Source organism: Megalobrama amblycephala, linkage group LG12 (assembly GCF_018812025.1).
Source record: "Megalobrama amblycephala isolate DHTTF-2021 linkage group LG12, ASM1881202v1, whole genome shotgun sequence".
NCBI classification, from domain to species: Eukaryota; Metazoa; Chordata; class Actinopteri; order Cypriniformes; family Xenocyprididae; genus Megalobrama; species Megalobrama amblycephala.
Genome location: NC_063055.1, coordinates 12,012,523 through 12,030,948, shown reverse-complemented (window position 1 = coordinate 12,030,948; position 18,426 = coordinate 12,012,523). Strand labels below are relative to the sequence as shown.

Genomic DNA, 18,426 nt, shown 5'->3' with positions numbered 1-18,426 from the left:
ATTCACTTTCACACACACATTTACACATACTGGAAATAATAAAATCTAGTGCATCCAAGGTAAACTTGCTCTTCATAAACAAACTGCCGCATCAGAGACATTTTGCGGTGAGGCCAGGCTCAGACTTTCAATCTTAAAATGATAAAACAAATAAAATATTTATTGTGTGAAAATGATTTCTATCAATTTGATCAATTATGACTTTTTTGCCCTAAAAGGTTTTTTTCAAAGGTCTAATTCTGTCTAATTATGCAGAAAGTATGGAAATTAATTTGGTGTATCTAGGACAAACATAATTGTTAGCTAAGAAATAATTTAGGATGTGGTGGAAATGAGATTGTGTTGGAAATTTATGACTTTAAAAAAAAGAAAAAAACATTCTCTATCATTCAAAATGTTGGGGTCGATAAGATTTTGAAATGATTTTGAACATTAAAGGTGCCCTAGAACTTTTTTGTGTCTGAATGTGTCTGTGAAGTTTCAGCTCAAAATACCCCATAGATTTTTTTTAATTCATTTTTTTAACTGCCTATTTTGGGGCATAATTAGAAATGAGCCGATTCAGGGTGTGTGGCCCTTTAAATCTCGTGCTCCACACCCCAAGAGCTTGCGCTTGCCTTAAACAACATAAACAAAGTTCACACGGTTAATATAACCCTCAAAATGGATCTTTACAAAGTGTTCGTCATGCAGCATGTCTAATCACGTAAGTACTGTGTTTATTTTGATGTTTACATTGATTCTGAATGAGTTTGAGGCTATGCTCCGTGGCTAACGGCTAATGCTACACTGTTGGAGAGATTTATAAAGAATGAAGATGTGTTTATGCATTATACAGACTGCAAGTGTTTAAAAATGAAAATAGCATTTATACAGTAAGAAACGATGGTAACTTTAACCACATTTAACAGTACATTAACAACATGCTAACGAAACATTTAGAAAGACAATTTACAAATATCACTAAAAATATCATGTTATCATGAATCATGTCAGTTATTATTGCTCCATCTGCCATTTTTTGCTATTGTCCTTGCTTTCTTACCTAGTCTGTTGATTCAGCTGTGCACATCCAGACATTCTGCCCTTGTCTAATGCCTTTCATAATGTTGGGAACATGGGCTGGCATATGCAAATATTGGTGGCGTACACCCCGACTGTTACGTAACAGTCGGTGTTATGTTGAGATTCGCCTGTACTTCGGAGGTCTTTTAAACAAATGAGATTTATATAAGAAGGAGGAAACAATGGAGTTTGAGACTCACTGTATGTCTTTTCCATGTACTGAACTCTTGTTATTCAACTATGCCGAAGTAAATTCAATTTTTGAATCTAGGGCACCTTTAAACATGCTCACCAATTTTCAGCAGCCATTTCTTTAGTCTTCAGTTCAGTTATTTTAGTTCAAGCAGAATTAATTGCAGAGGTTTAATATTTAGGGTTTGGGGTTTAGAACAAACTCTAACCAGAATATCTGAGGAATATCAATTCAAACTGTAACTGGCCACAAACTTTTACACATTCAAATAATCAGCGCACACAATGGAACGGCGCAGTGGTTGAGACACAATCGCTTGGGGCTTTTAAACATTCAGACCCCACAATATCAATTTGTGCCTGCATTACTCAACAGCATGAAAACATCTGAATATACCCACAACACAGGACTTCGAGTCGCCGAAAACCAAGCAAGCCATACTCACATATCACACCAGAGATATATGCCCCGTGCAGGCTCCTAAAATATGTCTCGAAAACTTGAGTTTTCAAAACAAACACTGCGATTATGTATGTCCCAAAATGTGTGTATTTATGTATAGGGGAAATAATCATTCTTTCACTGCTTTCTTTAACGTAATACAAATTTCAGGCTAAATTGAATTTATAGGTCCGTAGAGAGAAGCCTGCTAATCGTGTAAAGCCCGCCATTAGCGTGAGGATCGGCTGCCAATGGAGCGAGGTACGGAGCATGCTGGGATACCTTACAAACACAGCAAAGCATTCTGGGATGCCATGCAAACACAGCAATCTGCCAGAGTTTAATCCATTTGACTGGGAGGAATTTCTTTTTCTCTCTTAATGTCTCTCATTGTCTCTCCACTTTTTTTTTTTTTTTTTTTGGTGTCTGGGATTTTATTTTTCAACTTTATAAGAACATAACATTCTCTTTTATATAATAGCACAAAAATGCACCTGTATTTGCCAAGTGCAGAACATTATTTTCCAAATAATTCTAATGCAACCAGTTTTACAACTGACGTCAACATCTATCAAAACATCCCCAAACGCAAACCGAGGAATGTGAAGTTTCTGAGATACAAACAGACGTTTATCATAAAAATCAGAGAGAAAAGGGAGACTCCAAAAGCACTAAATATACGTTGCATTTTATATAACCAAACATGACAGCTCCTAAGTCTCAGCTACTCTTTGATTTTTTTTTGCAAAAACAGTTTAGCAGGCTAATCACATTAATTGGCATAAACGTGTTTAGCTTTCCCCTCTGAAGGCCTGTGTGAGGGTAAACAGAGTGATAACCGTCGAAAGTGGATTGTGGTAAGTCATCTGACGCCATCTTTCCGAAGTGGGCCTCAGGACCCGCTGTGCACACACAGAGTGACAGTTCGGGCTGACATTTGTGTCAGGGGCGCAGAGCCAATCACGGATGATTGCGGGCCGCAGAGGCTGGCGGAGGTCGTTCAACCCCAACCTGATGACTATATGGGAAATGAAACGTGATTGCGGCAGAAAACGTCCAACGAGGCATCGGGCAACTAAAAGCCCGTAGTGTACACAAGCACTCGGAAGAAAAAGCAGTTCATTAATACCCTTAAATACCTGCAGAACACAAGCCAGCCATTATGGCACATTTTCTGTGCAAAAATAAGGCAGTGTCGTGTCGCTTAATGACGTCACACGGAGCTCTGATGGAGTGACCTGGATTGAGAGGAAAAGAAAATGTGCTTATTATGGGAATTACATTCAGGCCGCATTCTTTCCCATGGAGTCAAAGGTCCACTGCTGTTCCCGTTAACATTCAGAGGTGCTCTGAAACATAAAACATATTTCCCCATTATACTGTAACTACCAATCTCACCTTCCCTCAGGCATGCGTTTATTCAGACATTAAAACCTTTAGCAACTAACAAGCATTAAATACATTATTACTCGTAATTAGTGGGCTAAAAGGCAAATTTTAATGAGCACCATGACTTCTTTTCTAACAGCCTGACACATTTTCTGTAATTCATTGTGACACTGAAATTGCCTCAGAGCTCTCAGATATGCAGTACAGGGTCTGTCTGCGGGTTACGGTGATGTTCTGTGATCAGCACTTGTGCGAAATCGATTCTGGTTCCTGTTGGAGAGCGAGAGGTGTTACGAGGTTTACCGCTGAGCGCCTGGAGTAACTGTGACCTGTAAAAGAGAAACCGCCGACACGTCTTTCGGCACGGAGAACAGCGGAGCTCAGACGAAGTGGCTAAAAACTACAGGCGAAAGCGAACATGTGCCTTTAATCTGCCTGTTTCCAAATGCCCCCTGGCAACCACAGCAAAGAGCAGAAAAACGTAAATGGATGAAATTATATCCATATGATTCAATGAGACAGCTAAGGGGAGACAGGTTTCTCATGCACTTCATCAGGGTACAAAATTAAACACAGCTTAGCTAAAACATTCACATTACATAGTTTACACATATCATTTCCACATCCAAACGCCACTCGTTTTAGCAGCCAACTTCATCTGTTGCTAATAGGAGGCCTAATATGAATCAAAGATCTGGTTAATTTCTCTTTCTCTCACTCTCTTTTGGAACGGCGCTGAAGCGAATTCACATTCGATTATTCTCAGGAATCTTTGATTTTTCTTTGTTGCTCTTTCGTCCATTACTTTCCAATTTCAAAACATTTGATTCATACCTAATGTGATGCATACACAAATCCTCAGCTGACAAATGTTGTCCAGATGGGATCGAAGGCTTGGCTGATAAACCGGTGGAGGAAGTAGTCATGTAAATGACTAGCAAAATTGCTCCGAACAGCCTTTTTTGTTCTCATGCAACACTGGTTAAACCAGATTGAAACCCATGTAGATTGTAGATGGGACCTTCACAGGAAGCAACCTATGATGACTAAATTGGGCCTCTCGCATAGTCATTACACCCCCCCACCCCACCCCACTCTGAGCAACATTTTTGAAGGAAATTGAATTGAAGGTGTATTATGGATTCTGACCTCGCCGCTATGGATGTCAGACATTAGCAACTTATGCTACATGTGGGAATCCTGAACGAGAACATGCAGGAAACATATGGGTCTTTATGGGAGCACTTAACCCAGAATCGTTCTGGGGCGCACCGTCAAAGTGTTACCAGCCAGAAGACATAGTGTCTACCAAAACTAGCTGTTATCTTCTTTTGACCTAGGAATAGATTCAGATTTACAGAGGGAAAAACGAGTGAAGGTCCTCTTCCAGGTCAAGTGTTGCTTCTACACGTTCTCTTCCTTCCTAAAAGCCTTTAACCTTTAACTCCAGCACGAACTTTCTCTGGCGTCCCTCACCTGCTGCATTCATTTTTATTTATGACTGGGTGGCTTGCTCATTGATACATCCTGAAAACAGATTAGTGTAGTAAAAGTAATTTAATACACCTGTAAGCACTCTTCTGAAATGCATAGCCATGTTTCAGGCTACATACCAATACATTCTGATTTTAAAATAGTGGTTGGCATTGTATTGAATGGATTTTTTTTCTTTTAAAATGCCAGATTCTATTGAAACAATGAACCTGAATCCCAAACACAAGGTAAGACGTCTCTCCTACCTTTACTTTTCCTTGTCACAATAGATGTCACTACATCTTATCTCAAATTAAAATCCTTAGACTACAATGAGCTTTACCCCGGGTTGGTGACATCACAAACCCCAACATTTACATAAACCCTGCCCCCGAGAACATGCAACAAATGGGGTGAGGCCATGTTGAGCTGCTTTAGAGAAAAGGAAGAGTTGTTGTAGTTGAGTGTTGTTGCCATGCTGTCGTTTTATGCCGGACTGCTTCACAAACGAGGGTCAATTCAACACTGGATTCACACAAAAGATTAACATGACAGCACTTGCTAGTCGATGAGTTGAATCAACTCCACAGCAACTACATAAATTTATCAACTAACTATTCAGAAATGTCCAGTTGCATTCTGAAAGTTGTAACTTCTCTCCATCAGTGTCCGACTCCGATTTGAACAAAGTAACACCGTTATTGACAATTTCTGACATTTTGGCTGTGTGAGATTCTCCAGCTTTGTTGTTGTTGAGCAACCAAAGCACGAGCTGTTAAACCTCCAAAGGGGGCCGGGTACAGCAACTCATTTGCATTTAAAGGGACACACACCAAAACTGTGTTTTTGCTCACACCCAAATAAGAGCAAATTTGACAAGCTATAATAAATGATCTGTGTGGTATTTTGAACTGAAACTTCACAGACACATTCTGGGGACACCAGAGACTTATAATACACCTTGTGAAAAGGGTATAATAGGTCCCCTTTAAGAGTCTTGTGGTTTCAATACTTCATTAAGCAGCACATCTGTGATTTTCAAATGTGATGATAATAAGAAAGGTAACATATTAGAATGATTTCTGAAGAATCATGTGACACTGAAGACTGGATTAATAGTTGCTGAAAATGCAGCTTTGCCATCACAGGAATAAATCATATTTTAAATATATTAAAATAGAAAAAAGTAGTAATAATATTTTACAATATTACTGTTTTACTGTATTTGATCAAATAAATGCGGCTTGGATAAGCATAAGAATCTTATTTCAAAAACATAAAAAAATCCTACTGACCCCAAACTTTTGAACAGTGACTTATCTACTGGATTATGTTATTTGATGTAAATTTAACTAAACTATCAGAATATTTTACACAGAATAATTTTAATTTAGTCTTGTACATTAGCAAAAATATAATTTATATGCACACAGATGCAGACACACATTTTATATTTAATTATATTATATATTTATATATTTCAATACATATTCAGCAAAAATAGTTGCTGTCACAGAAAGAGGGTCATTTACCCCAATTACTGATTTTTAATTTGTACCATCAAAACATTTTATATATATATATAAAACAATATTTTGCTTAATAACATATTGGATGATGCATCCTGCACATACTAATGACATCACTATGCACACTGTTCTTAAGTGGACCACCTTCCCTCATTTTACCCTAAATATTACAGGCCTAAAGACCTGGCACCATTAAATTAGTGTCAAATTTATTTAATCCATGTTTTCTTTGTTAAACCAAACACCAAAGAAACAAAAAAGCATTCTCGGTTTCTCTGGCCGCACTGTGAAAGCTCTCAAAGCGCTGATGGACACTAGGCACAATCTGTCACTCCAGTAACCGGCCTCTCACTCCCTCCGTTCTAAATATCTCTAATAGCTAATTAGAGAGTATTACACTCGCCCCGGTGCCTTTACAATACAACCGAGCCATCAATTATCTCCCCGTTTCGTGCAACATGAACCAGTGAGATGCAATGAAACTCCTCAACATGATATGTGCAGTGTGTTCATGCCTGTGAAGGGGCAAATCCAGCATTTGACACACAGAAGGATCTCAGCGTCCATTAACCGTCAGTCCCCATCTACTCACTGACACCTGCTAGCGTTCGGTTCCCAGCGGCGCTGGCACAACACATGGGGTAACATGACAGATACTTTGACTTCAGTCGCTCTGAAACTTCCTCTTTAACTAGTAAAACACGTAGCTTTTAATATGCTAGAGTGTGAGTTTCCCCTTTTACATTCGATTTATGGGGATTACACTTGCTGAACTTTCTAAGTGACATCACACAAACTCATAATTCTCACATATGAGCTCTTTATTTGAAAAAGCTGGCTGTCAGGGTCATACCATACTTCTTAAAGTTCAAACGGCGTCCAAACTCTAGGCTAAATACCAAAAAAGGCCACATTTCACAACATCTCTCGTTATATGACATTGTGAGGAACATGTAAACTATAAACTCTCCTGACCGACGGTCTTTCTCTCGCCTTTTCTTTCCGCCCTCCACCCTGTTGGCATAATGTTCAGAGTTGACACAGCTGGCTGTGTCTCATGCCCACTCTCTAAGCTTCTCTATATCTCCGACATGACAACAAATACACATCCCAGAGTGCCTTGCGCCTGCCAAGTCAAACCTCTCTGCGTCAAAGGCTCTGTCAGATTCATGAACAAAACAAAACTATTCAAATGGACAATAGGTCAAGATGGCATGTTAAATTTGTTAAGGTTTGGTTGACTATGTAGAAAGGTCAAGTGACTTCTAGCACAGTTGGATTGAGAAGCAGAACATTTACGCCCTCCATAAATGTGATGAAATTTAACTACAATAGAGAGAGCTTGCATTGTTGTCTTTTGGGAGCCTGAATGTTGCGTTTCCCCTTCAGTATTTTCTTGTTTTGTTATTTTCTGTTCAAAAGTGCAGTGCAAGGGCAATTTATCAGGTCATATTTCAGAACACATTATTAATAACGATACGTCATACAGTATGACTGCACATTAAATCATGTGGAATCACAGTGGAATATGAGGCACAATGTTTTGCACTGAAAATAAATAATATGTAATACTTATGAAGACCAAGTCATTATTAAATATTGGAAATTTAACAGAGCAACAGAAAGAAAAACTATTCGAAATTTGTGAAAAAAGTAAAAAAGAAAAGAAATTAAGAACACAGAAAATCAATTACTCAATTGAGAGAGAGAGAGAGAGAGAGAGAAAAAAGACCCAAATAACAAGGTCTCAGTGTCCTGTGATATTCCACAGTAAACGTTTTCATATTTATGGAGTATTTAACTTGAAATTTCTCATCACGTACTTGTTTACCTTAGCAGTAATATGAGTCCAGGTCTGGCTCTCGTTCCCCTCTTGGTATTTGCAAGTGAGACGCTGACGGTATTACAAAGCAGTGTTTTTTCAATGCTAATATCCATTTTCCATCTTTGCATTAAATTGTGCATGACCTAATCTAAGTCTTGGCTTTTCTATGCTGAAATATGAATTTGGCTCATCCGTGTCACTTGTTCTGGTTGTATTTAAGCTTTGAAGAGGATAATATTGAGCCTTCAAAGAGCCATAGAACGTGCTATTTTCTTAATTTTTCACTACTGTGGAAACAATGGCTGGATATTATACAGAGATTTGAAGCGTTTCTTTATGGTCACATTCAAGTCCGTTAAGAAACTGAATCTTTTATAGCTTCACAAACCTGTCATTTTAAATCAAATTTAAGAGGTGAATTGATGAGCCATGGGCTTTGAGGTCATGTAGAATTTGTCAGAATGCACCATGAGACCTTTAGTGAAGGGAATGAAATCATTGTTTGGAAAAAAAGTCTATGGCGGTTTGACACCGAAATGAACAAAACAAGAGTTGTATGTCTGTGCTACTGATCTTTGGGAAGCCACATCAATGAGCCGCACACAATAACAGAGCGCATGTTATCTAGATGAAAACTCACAAGCACAAATGGAGCGGGAGCTTTAATATGGAAACATTTCTGTTGGAACAGCGACACCAAGGTCATGAGATTGATTCCCAAAGAGTGCATGAACTGATTTAAAAAGTGCTATGCAAGTTGCTTTGGATAATACCGTCTGGCAAATTGTACACTATTGATCAAAAGTTTGGGGTCTGTAAAAAAAATTTTTTATGTCTTTTGTGCTCACCAAAGCCTCATTTAATCAAAAACAGAGTACAAACAATAAGATTGTGAAATATTATTACAATTTATAATAACTTTTCTTTTTTAATATATTTTAAAATGTCATTTATTCCTGTGATGGCAAAGCTGTATTTTCAACATCATTACTACAGTCTTCAGTGTCACATGATCCTTCAGAAATCATTCTAATATGCTGATTTGGTGCTCCAGAAATATTTCAAACTGTTATCAATGTTGAAAACAGTTGTGCTGCTTGGAACGATGAAATGAAACCATGATATTATTTCAGGATTCTTTATTGAATAGAAAGTTCAAAAGAGCAGAATCCTTGCTTAGTTTCTTTCAAAAAATTATACTGACCTTAAACTTTTGAACGACAGAGTAGATGTGAAATTTAATTATGTTGCTTCAGAGCAAACAAAATACTTCACAATGTGACTATTTCTTATTTTAAACTTTATATGACAATTACCTCTGAAGTGGAAACATTCTTCCACACTTTCCTGGGCACATGCAGGAAAAAGTATTAACATTATTAAAAGGTGAAAATAAATGATCTTGGGAAAATGTGAAAAAGATAAAGAGTCATTGAAGTAGAAACATTTGGGGAATGCACTTTGCTATAATGAAGAACTATGTTAACATGTCAAAGTGTAATTTAAGTAATATTGGCTGAAAGAATAGGGTTAAAGTTCATGTTTGTAGGAAGTGTAGAAGTTACTGTTATTATCAATAATTGTTGAAAAGTTTTCTGAGCCATACCTCCATACCAAAAGTTGAAATGAATAGGAACTTGACAATATAAACAGACAAGCGCTTTGAGAAAGCATGGACAGCTCTTCTGGCGGAGTATGAATAGTTTCATGGGAAGAGCTCTAATTGGACTGTTGAATCCAGCTGTGAGTCAGCAGTAAAGCGCACCACGTCCTGCCAGATCTCTATATAACACCCCGCTTGAAATGTGGAAACGAAACAGCGTCTTTCCAGCGCACCACATTCTTACTGCACACCCACACCCATAACTGTCGCTGTGGCGAGGGGTTTTATGGAAAGGGCTTTTGCTGAAGATGTTGCTCTGGTTACATCTATGTGAGTGACAGCAGATGACAAATGAGACAGAACGCTGTCACAGCCCATAAGTTTGTAAGAGAGAAGCTGTCATAAGCCTCCCACACTTAGTTTTGGGCTCTGTTCAGACCGCAGATGGGACGTGGTTTCGGACTAGAGGGGCACCATAAAGCCTCCAGTTATGTGGCTGTTTATTAACTGGGTTGGTTTGGTTTTGAGAGATACTTGGGATCCTAACATGTCTCTCGGTTCTGCTAAGTCCCATGGCCCATCTGTATCTCAACCAACCCATTCTAAGAACACTGGGATATTCAGTCTCAAAACTCAAAACCGTCCATGCTCTGTTTACATGATGGGGTTTATGGCGAATGTTTGCGGAAAGGCTGGGTGCGATGTAAATAGCGCCCTGACTACTGTTATTTATTCTAAGGAGTGTTTGGCAGATGGCACCTGGCATCAGCTCCATGTCAACATGCTCTCTATAGTGACAATGAGGAAGGTACTCTAAATTAAACACATTTATGACTGGCCCCGTGTACATTTAGGCCATAAAGGGCCCACACTGAGACATTAAATCACCATTATTCAAATTTATTACCACATTTCTAATGTGTAAGTAATGTAATAAAAGCACTATAAAACATTTTTAGCACTTACATTTCATGAAAAATTAATAAAACCTATGTATTACCCTACTTGTGACCAAAATGTTAGAGAAAAATAGCCTTTTTTATTAAAGGAATATTCTAGGTATAATAAAGTTAAGCTCAATCGGCTGTGACTTAACGTTGATTAACACAAAATTAATTTAGATTAGTCTCTCCTTTTCAAAAATGTTAAAATACTAACTGTTAACATTATTTTTAGTGTGGAAAAATACAATTTTCAACTTTGGTTTCACCATGGTAACATTATGCCTACAACAACTGTAAAAATCATGAGAACCATTTTACAGCTCAAAAAAAGCACTAAAAGAAATAATGTTAAATTATAAGCTTCACATTTGTGACCCTGAACCACAAAACCAGTCATAAGTCGCACGGGTATATTTGTAGCAATAGCCAACAATACATTGTATGGGTCAAAATGATCGATTTTTCTTTTATGCCAAAAATCATTAGAATATCAAGTAAAGATCATACCATGAAGATATTTTGTAAATTTTCTACCGTATATATATATAAAATGTATTTTTTTGAGTGGATATGCATTGCTAAGGACTTCATTTGGACAACTTTAAAGGTGATTTTTTCAATATTTTGATTTTTTTTTTTTTTTGCATCCTCAGATTGCAGATTTTCAAATAGTTATATCGCAGCCAAATATTGTCCTATCCTAACAAATATCCATACATCAATGGAAAGGTAATTTATTCATGATGCATAAATCTCAATTTAAAAAAACGGACCCTTATGGCTGGTTTTGTGGTCCAGGGTCACATTTGTCCTTTTAAATCATCTGAAAATTGGACCCATTTACTTAAATTAAGTGCCTCTCTGTAGAGAAAGAAAATGTAAAATAAAATGAAGGATACATTGAAATTATTATTTGTTGTAAAAAACATTATATGCCACAAATGCAGTCGATTGAGCTCAGCTTGTAAAATGTGAAACAGTAAATGCATATCAACGTTAAAGAAAAATTTATGGTTCTGGAAGAGTACAGGATCTTTGTATCAAAACACAGATGAAGAAGAAGCCGAAACAAGCGATAGAAGCATTGCTTATGCGCATGTAAAATAAACAAACATCAAACATTAAACAGCATAATGTTACAAAATGAAATGTTGAACCCAGGAAGAGGTATAGGACTGTGCAAGCTTTGGGGGTGTTGATGGATGCGATCTATTCCATTTATGTGTTGATCATCATTCTGCATCTGATCCGGATGTAGTCTTTAACAAAAACAATATTTTCTCAGCTTTTTTGATCCAAATGTTGCTTTTTTTTAATAAAACGTACCCACCTTCAAGTGTAGATAAAAAAGAACGCTTGTTTAAAAAAATGTTTGTTTTTGATATCTTTCTTTTGATATATTGCAAGTTCAGACATTCATCCAACAAAATATTCTGGGGGCCATGAACGTTAATAATCTTTAAAAAAAAAAAAAAAAAAAAAACGCTGGCGGGGAACAAGTTAATAGATAAAATAAGCTCAAATGTGCAGGAACATTACTACTGAGTGCCAAATATCTGTCTTTAACTAGCAACACTTCACTTTACAACAGCTTGATATTTTCTTGGCACACTGTCCACCAGATTTTTTTAATGTCACCTGGCTGGATCATGTTAAATCAACTGATTTTACGCACGTTTGTGCTGCAATGCTAATAAACAATTACAGAAAATACAGACAGAGGTTATATGGGGCTAATAAAAATACTGAAATCGAATAATAAAAGCAATATGGCGTTAATATAAGTTAAAAGTACTATAGGGAAAATAGGACAATAGTAATAAAAAAACTTGAGTGTTTCCACAACTTTGTGCAGTAAATAAACCAAAAAAGGGCAATAAATGTTCTCATATCTTACAAAGCTAGAATCAGGGAATAGTAAATTAAAGTTCAGTCAACAATCCACCATTTTATGGAGATATTCCCGGGAGTAATTCTGACAAGGAGTACCTCCAAATATTAACTTAATAGAGATCGTTTCAAATTACCTTTCACAACTCTACTGGAAAGTCCATTATAAGATGACTAAAGAAAGACAAGTCTTTTACTCCATAGTTAGGATGATGGGACTAAATTAAGCCTATTCACCTGTGTAGAAAGCCATATGTATGTAGCATAGGGACTGTGGCTAGCAGGGTCTAGCGCTCAAAAAGCCTGAGGAAATTTTGGCCATTAGCTGTATTTGGTCCCCTCAGTGTATTAGTAGACGATACGCCCCACTTGCAGGGTTAAACTGATTAAGCACTTGGATTCGGGACAGATATGACACAATGCTAAAATAATGTGGCCACCAGTCTCTGTCTCACATTTCAGGTATATAATTAAATGTCGGGAAATTACTTACTCAATATATAGCATTCCAGACAAATGTAATTAGCACAAAACATGTATGGATATTTCAGTCTTTGATACCTGGTTATGCACATTTAAAGCCCTACAGCCATGAGGTGAATGCATCCCATAATGCCAGCTTAAAAAAGTTAATTTAGCAGGAAAAAAGAGCTACCAGATATTTGACAACGATTACGGGTTAAGTAGCTATTAAGAATGCTTAAGTGGCAGAATGTAAGACAGGAAGAGAGAGAAGAGGAGTAGCGACTGGATTGCATTACTATACAGAATGACTGGAAACCTTTTACGGCTTGACAAGAACTTGGCCTGGCGTATTTGACAAGGAAAACAAGCACGATCCATCAATTCCCAGGCCTTTCATTCCATTGCCAAAACATCAGTCTCCTGACAAATCTCAGACATTTTATGCCAGCAGTTTCATCATGCTAATATATGTATCACATATGGTCTCTGTTGCTTAGCTGTTAGCATGACAAAAAGACAATCGAGTCTCAGATTGGATCTGACAGCAAGCAAAAAAAAAAAAAAGAGCCGGATTTGTTGATCTTGAAATTAAAGATACAATTCAACCGTAACTTTCATGTGATGAAACATTAGCGAGTTGAAGGTTGCAAATTGTGAGCCGTAATTGCAAAAGCGATTCTGACCACGTGCATTCTTCTGCCGTACCATCTGGAAACTTGGATTCGAGTGAAATTTATGACATTTCTGAAAACTCATATGAACAATGATTGTACTGGAATCATTCAATCCACCTTCCCATTAAATATCCCAAACAGCATATCCTCCCTGAGCCACTGTTTCAAACCAATTCGCCTAGAATGCAAAGCTTTGGCAAATGGAGTGGAAACGGATAGGAAACAGTCCTCGAGTCCTGCTGCTCCAGTGCAGGTAACTGTCGCGACCTGCTAGCATAATGGAGCTTAGAGAGTTGGCAGTTGCTAAGTTAAATAGACAGGACAGAAATGTCAGCAGCTCATTCTAGTACATCCACATTAGTATCAACGCCACTTGCTGCCTTTGCTGGGGCAGAATCCAGACGGCTCGGGTTTCGCCGTGCATTCAGAGGAAAAAGTCAGCTCATGCACAGGCCGCGCGTTTTAATTAGCTAATGGCGCGAGCCGTTTCATCTCCAGCATCTGTGTTGATTGCTCACAAAAGCCTCCATTTACTCCAAAACACGCCATTTTGGCAAAGGTCTGGGCTGTCTGCTGCTGGAGAATTTTGAGCACCCATCCAAAAATCAGTCTAATAAATCTTTATATATACGTTTGCTGGTTTCACACTAGCAAAGAGGGGGGAAAAGGAAATTCCATGATCTATGTTTTTTTTTTTTTTCCAGCAGGTTGTTTGAGCCAATTTTCCTTCAAGCAAAGGCCTGTATGGTCAAACTTTGAAACCAATGCGTCGAAAGGGTGGCTCCGAAATTACTTTGATGAGGTAACAAAAAGGTGTGGTTTAGGAAGTAAATCCTAATATCTGTTAACATTACCAAATGTCATTTAAAAATAAAAACAGATTTTTGTGAGCCAGCTGTCTGGTGATGGTGACAACGACAGAGATGAGAAATGCAAGCAAATGGGTGTGTATTTCTCAGAAACATAGTTACAAATACAAAATTAATTGCAAAAACCTGCAGCCCTACCTATGTGACCTGAATATTTCACAACTGAAAAACATTAAAACAGGGGTTGGCAACCTCAGACGTAATAATGGGCAAACTATCAACAAGAGTAAAGTAATAATTGAATTATATTTTTAAATAATTATGAATAATTTATTATTATTATTACAAATATAATTAAAAAACACATATTTTCTGAATAGGGCAAACAGTTTTCCAACTCCTGATTAAACAAAAAAAATTGTTTGATTTAATATTTTAAACTCTACATGAAAAGACATGAGAAGACCACTTGAAGAAAACAGATGACAAAAAAAAGAAAGAAATGACTGAACAAACAATCCAGTTCCAAAATACACTGACATATTTGCATCAGACATACAGTATGTCTGAATGAATGTCAGCATAGATGACGCAGGAAAAGCCAAAGTAGTAAAATCTAAAAGGTCACAGGAATTAATACTGTGTTATTATGACTATGAGAACTCAGTGACCGTTTAGTACAGTAGTAAACAAACATTAACCACATAAAATACAGAACAGAGCACAGCATATATACTAAAACTGTCACAGCAGGCACAAACTGCAGAAAATGGCAAGAAAACCTCATGTCGACTGCAAGCACGCTAAACCAAAGCCAAGATGTTAACGTAATAGGATTAATCCAATACATTCAAGAGGAAATTCGATAAAGAAACAATCCTCAATGTCCAACGATGTAGCATGGATCTGCGCATCAAATATGATCAACTGGATAAGCAACATGAGTATTATCAACAGATATGCTTTGATGAACATTTACATGAATTTCATGACCTGGGATAGGTGATCTGTAATACAAAGTTGAATCCGGTACAGCACTGACGTATAAGAGCCCTGGGACAGTGTCGGGGCAGTAGTCGCTGGATAAATTTTTAATATTAATGCAGACAAGGAGGGCAAAAAACCAATAAACTAAAACAACACTTGAATTAGGCATGAAACACAACAGGATATTGCAGTGAGATTATGTTGTTTCCTTTTAGATGCCTTCTCCTCTGCTGTCCGACTACCACAAAACAGCCCGCGGTGCTTTTTAATTGGAGAGGGTGAACCGAAATGAGCCTCTCAAACTCCGCAGAGCGGTTTTAAGAGGTCTGCCGTGCTCAGTGCTTGCAGATGTAGCTGCGTTTTTACGTGCCGGGGCATAAAACCGCGTCCAGGTATGGACGGTGACAAAGCAGAGAGTCAGAACCCCGTCCTATGTTTGTGATAATGACTTTTTCCTGCCAAGGCGCTGCATGATACAAATCAAATGCAGCACAGCTGGGAGAGAAGACAAAGCAAGGGAGAAAAGGAGAAGGAGAGAGAGAGAGAGAAAGAGAGAGAGGAATGAGGGAGTGTTGTGTTTGGATGCAGGGAAATCGTGCCTCGTGCGCTCTCTGAGGAATCTGCAGTTGGAAAGATAATAAAGGGATTAGCTGGGTTTTCTGAAGCATTTGCCTCTAAATCAAAATGTCTCATCGGTTTCCTCTGCACAAATAGTTAGAATACCAAAATGTCTTTGTATATTGCACGAGGGCCACAAATGCAACATGTTTCAGACAAAAGCTGCTTCCTGCGGAGGTCACAGGAAGGCATCGATGCGGAGGAAAAAAGGAGAATGTATCAGAATCTGAGCAGGGTCAACTAGGCAATATGTGTAAATAAATAAATACATTTTTATTTCTCCAATGTTTACAAGGTACTGAATGAATCAAGATGAGTTTTCATTCAAAACCACTTTGTTTGTGTAAGTCTGTAATTTAAAAGCTTCTCATAAAACGGCAAAATTACATTATATAATTTAGCATTAGTAGAAATATCATTAAATTCACTTTTAGTGAATTTTGAGTGCAAAATAGACTCACCTAGTATAATAATTCGGTTACAAGTTACATCCTCACAAACTTAAACACATAACATGTTAACATGTTAAAACATTAATTTAAATAGGTCAGTAATTCATATTTGACAGCCCGACAGTTGCAATTTCTGTTTTATAGGCAGTGTTGGGTAAGTAATAAAAAAATACTTACTAGCTACTAATTACAACTTCAACCGTGTAATTACAGTGTAATTACCGTGTAATTACTGTACTACTGTACTAATTACTCCCTCTTAAAAGTATTGTATTACTTATTGCTAATTACTTTCTAAGTCCCATATCAACCTCGGCCAATTGAACAATATAGAAAAGGATAGACATGAAACTGCTATTTTAATTCTTTTAAATAAATAATTTAAAATTGCATAAATTATTCTTGAACCGACCAAAACATTTAAAGGGAGAAGGTTACATTAAAAACATACATTTTAACATTAGACGTTAAATTTTGATGTTACATCCACTATTGTTTTACATGGAATTGTTCTATAATCTATACAGGATTTAATGCAATTACATCAGAAGTATCTGTAAAAAAATTATTATAGAAAAAGTAATCCCTTACTTTACTTTCTCTAAGCGAAAAGTAATTAATTACTCCCAACACTGTTTTAACAAAACAAAATCAAAATATTTCCAAGTACCTGAAATCCTCTTAATTACCATCATAGGTCCCAGGTTATATGTACTGCGGGTTGGGAATCACTCAATAAACGTTTACGTTTTACTTAAATTTTTCTTTTTTCCTATCTGCACAGGATTCTAGCACAGGGCACTGGACTGCCTTAAAATAGAGACTAAACTTTGACAGAGTTGACTCTGCGTTTTAAAACAATGCATGGGTTTGTTCCTATCTTAGCATCTGCTTAGTATCGATCTAAATAAAACGGGTGTTTGTTTGTGCTAACAGGCTGTGACACCGAGGCTGGTCTTGCCACATACTCCGGGCAGAGTTTTGAGAGTAAGAACAGAACCCCTACAGCACTATTGTACAAGTATGAGCAAGTCCGAAAAAGTGAGATTAGATTATGAACAACAAAACAATAATGCATATACAACAGCAAATTCAACAAGTCACAAAAATGATTTCCAGAACTACCAAGTTTAAGCCGCAGAGTGCGCAGCAATGCCGAAAATGTAGTCACACGTTTTAGAAGGAATTTACATGATCTAATTACATCTGTCAGTCCAGCTGCTGTGAGCTCAGAGTAAACCAACATCCTCTGGAGAATAAACAAAACTTGTCATTAATAACCTCAACGGAACTACTTAATGCTAGCTAATATAAATGTTACCCTTGTAACATACTCCACATATTAGTGTACAGCTGTCTCCTATTGACACGGCTAAACAGAAAATTTGGATACAAAAAGGTATCCTGGGATTTAGAGGCCGGCTTTAAAGTATCTGTAAAATAAAAGCCATTTTGGACAGAGTCTTGTATATGAAACAGAATATATCTGACAAGAAATCCAAGATTCTCCGATTGAGCAATAGAGGGGAATTTCGCTGGTCATCTCCTCTGCGGCTCCGTTCTTACAGACTACTACATTTTTCCAAGTGTTTAGTTTGGATAAAGAGCCAATTCGCTTAATACTTGTGGGATGGCTAAATGTTTAAACCTCCTATTTAAAGGGATCAAGTGCATGCATTATTTGGTTATGTTAAACAGATGTGTAGGGTTTTTTTTTAAAGATCTCAATCATAAAAAAAAAAGAAAAGACAGAGAGAGAGAGAAAGAGAGAGAGATCTTAAGAAAACAAACAGAGTTTCACGCTACACAAATTGTGGACTAATTGTGTATTTGGACTTGCGCATTGGTGGAGCTGGAGCCATTTTTCCACTTGAGCTGAGAATGTTAGAAAAGGCACTTTGACATTGATTAGTGTGTTGACTTGTGGAATTTGAGAGTTTTACCTGGATGTCTTGGGTTTCACCACAACACTATTTATACAGCTAGACTACAGGTCCAATTAAATACCCAAACCCGTCAGTGGAAAAGTTAGCTGCGCTTTCAGTTGAAATCATAATTTCTCATGCCAT

The 18,426-nt window shown here is 37.3% G+C and overlaps 1 protein-coding gene across 3 annotated transcripts in view; it reads right to left on the bottom strand.

Annotated features, from left to right (window-relative positions):
• The window catches only part of LOC125279277 (zinc finger protein GLIS1), a 97,150-nt gene that overhangs the window by 34,715 nt on the left and 44,009 nt on the right, over window positions 1-18,426 (bottom strand). The window lies entirely within an intron of this gene.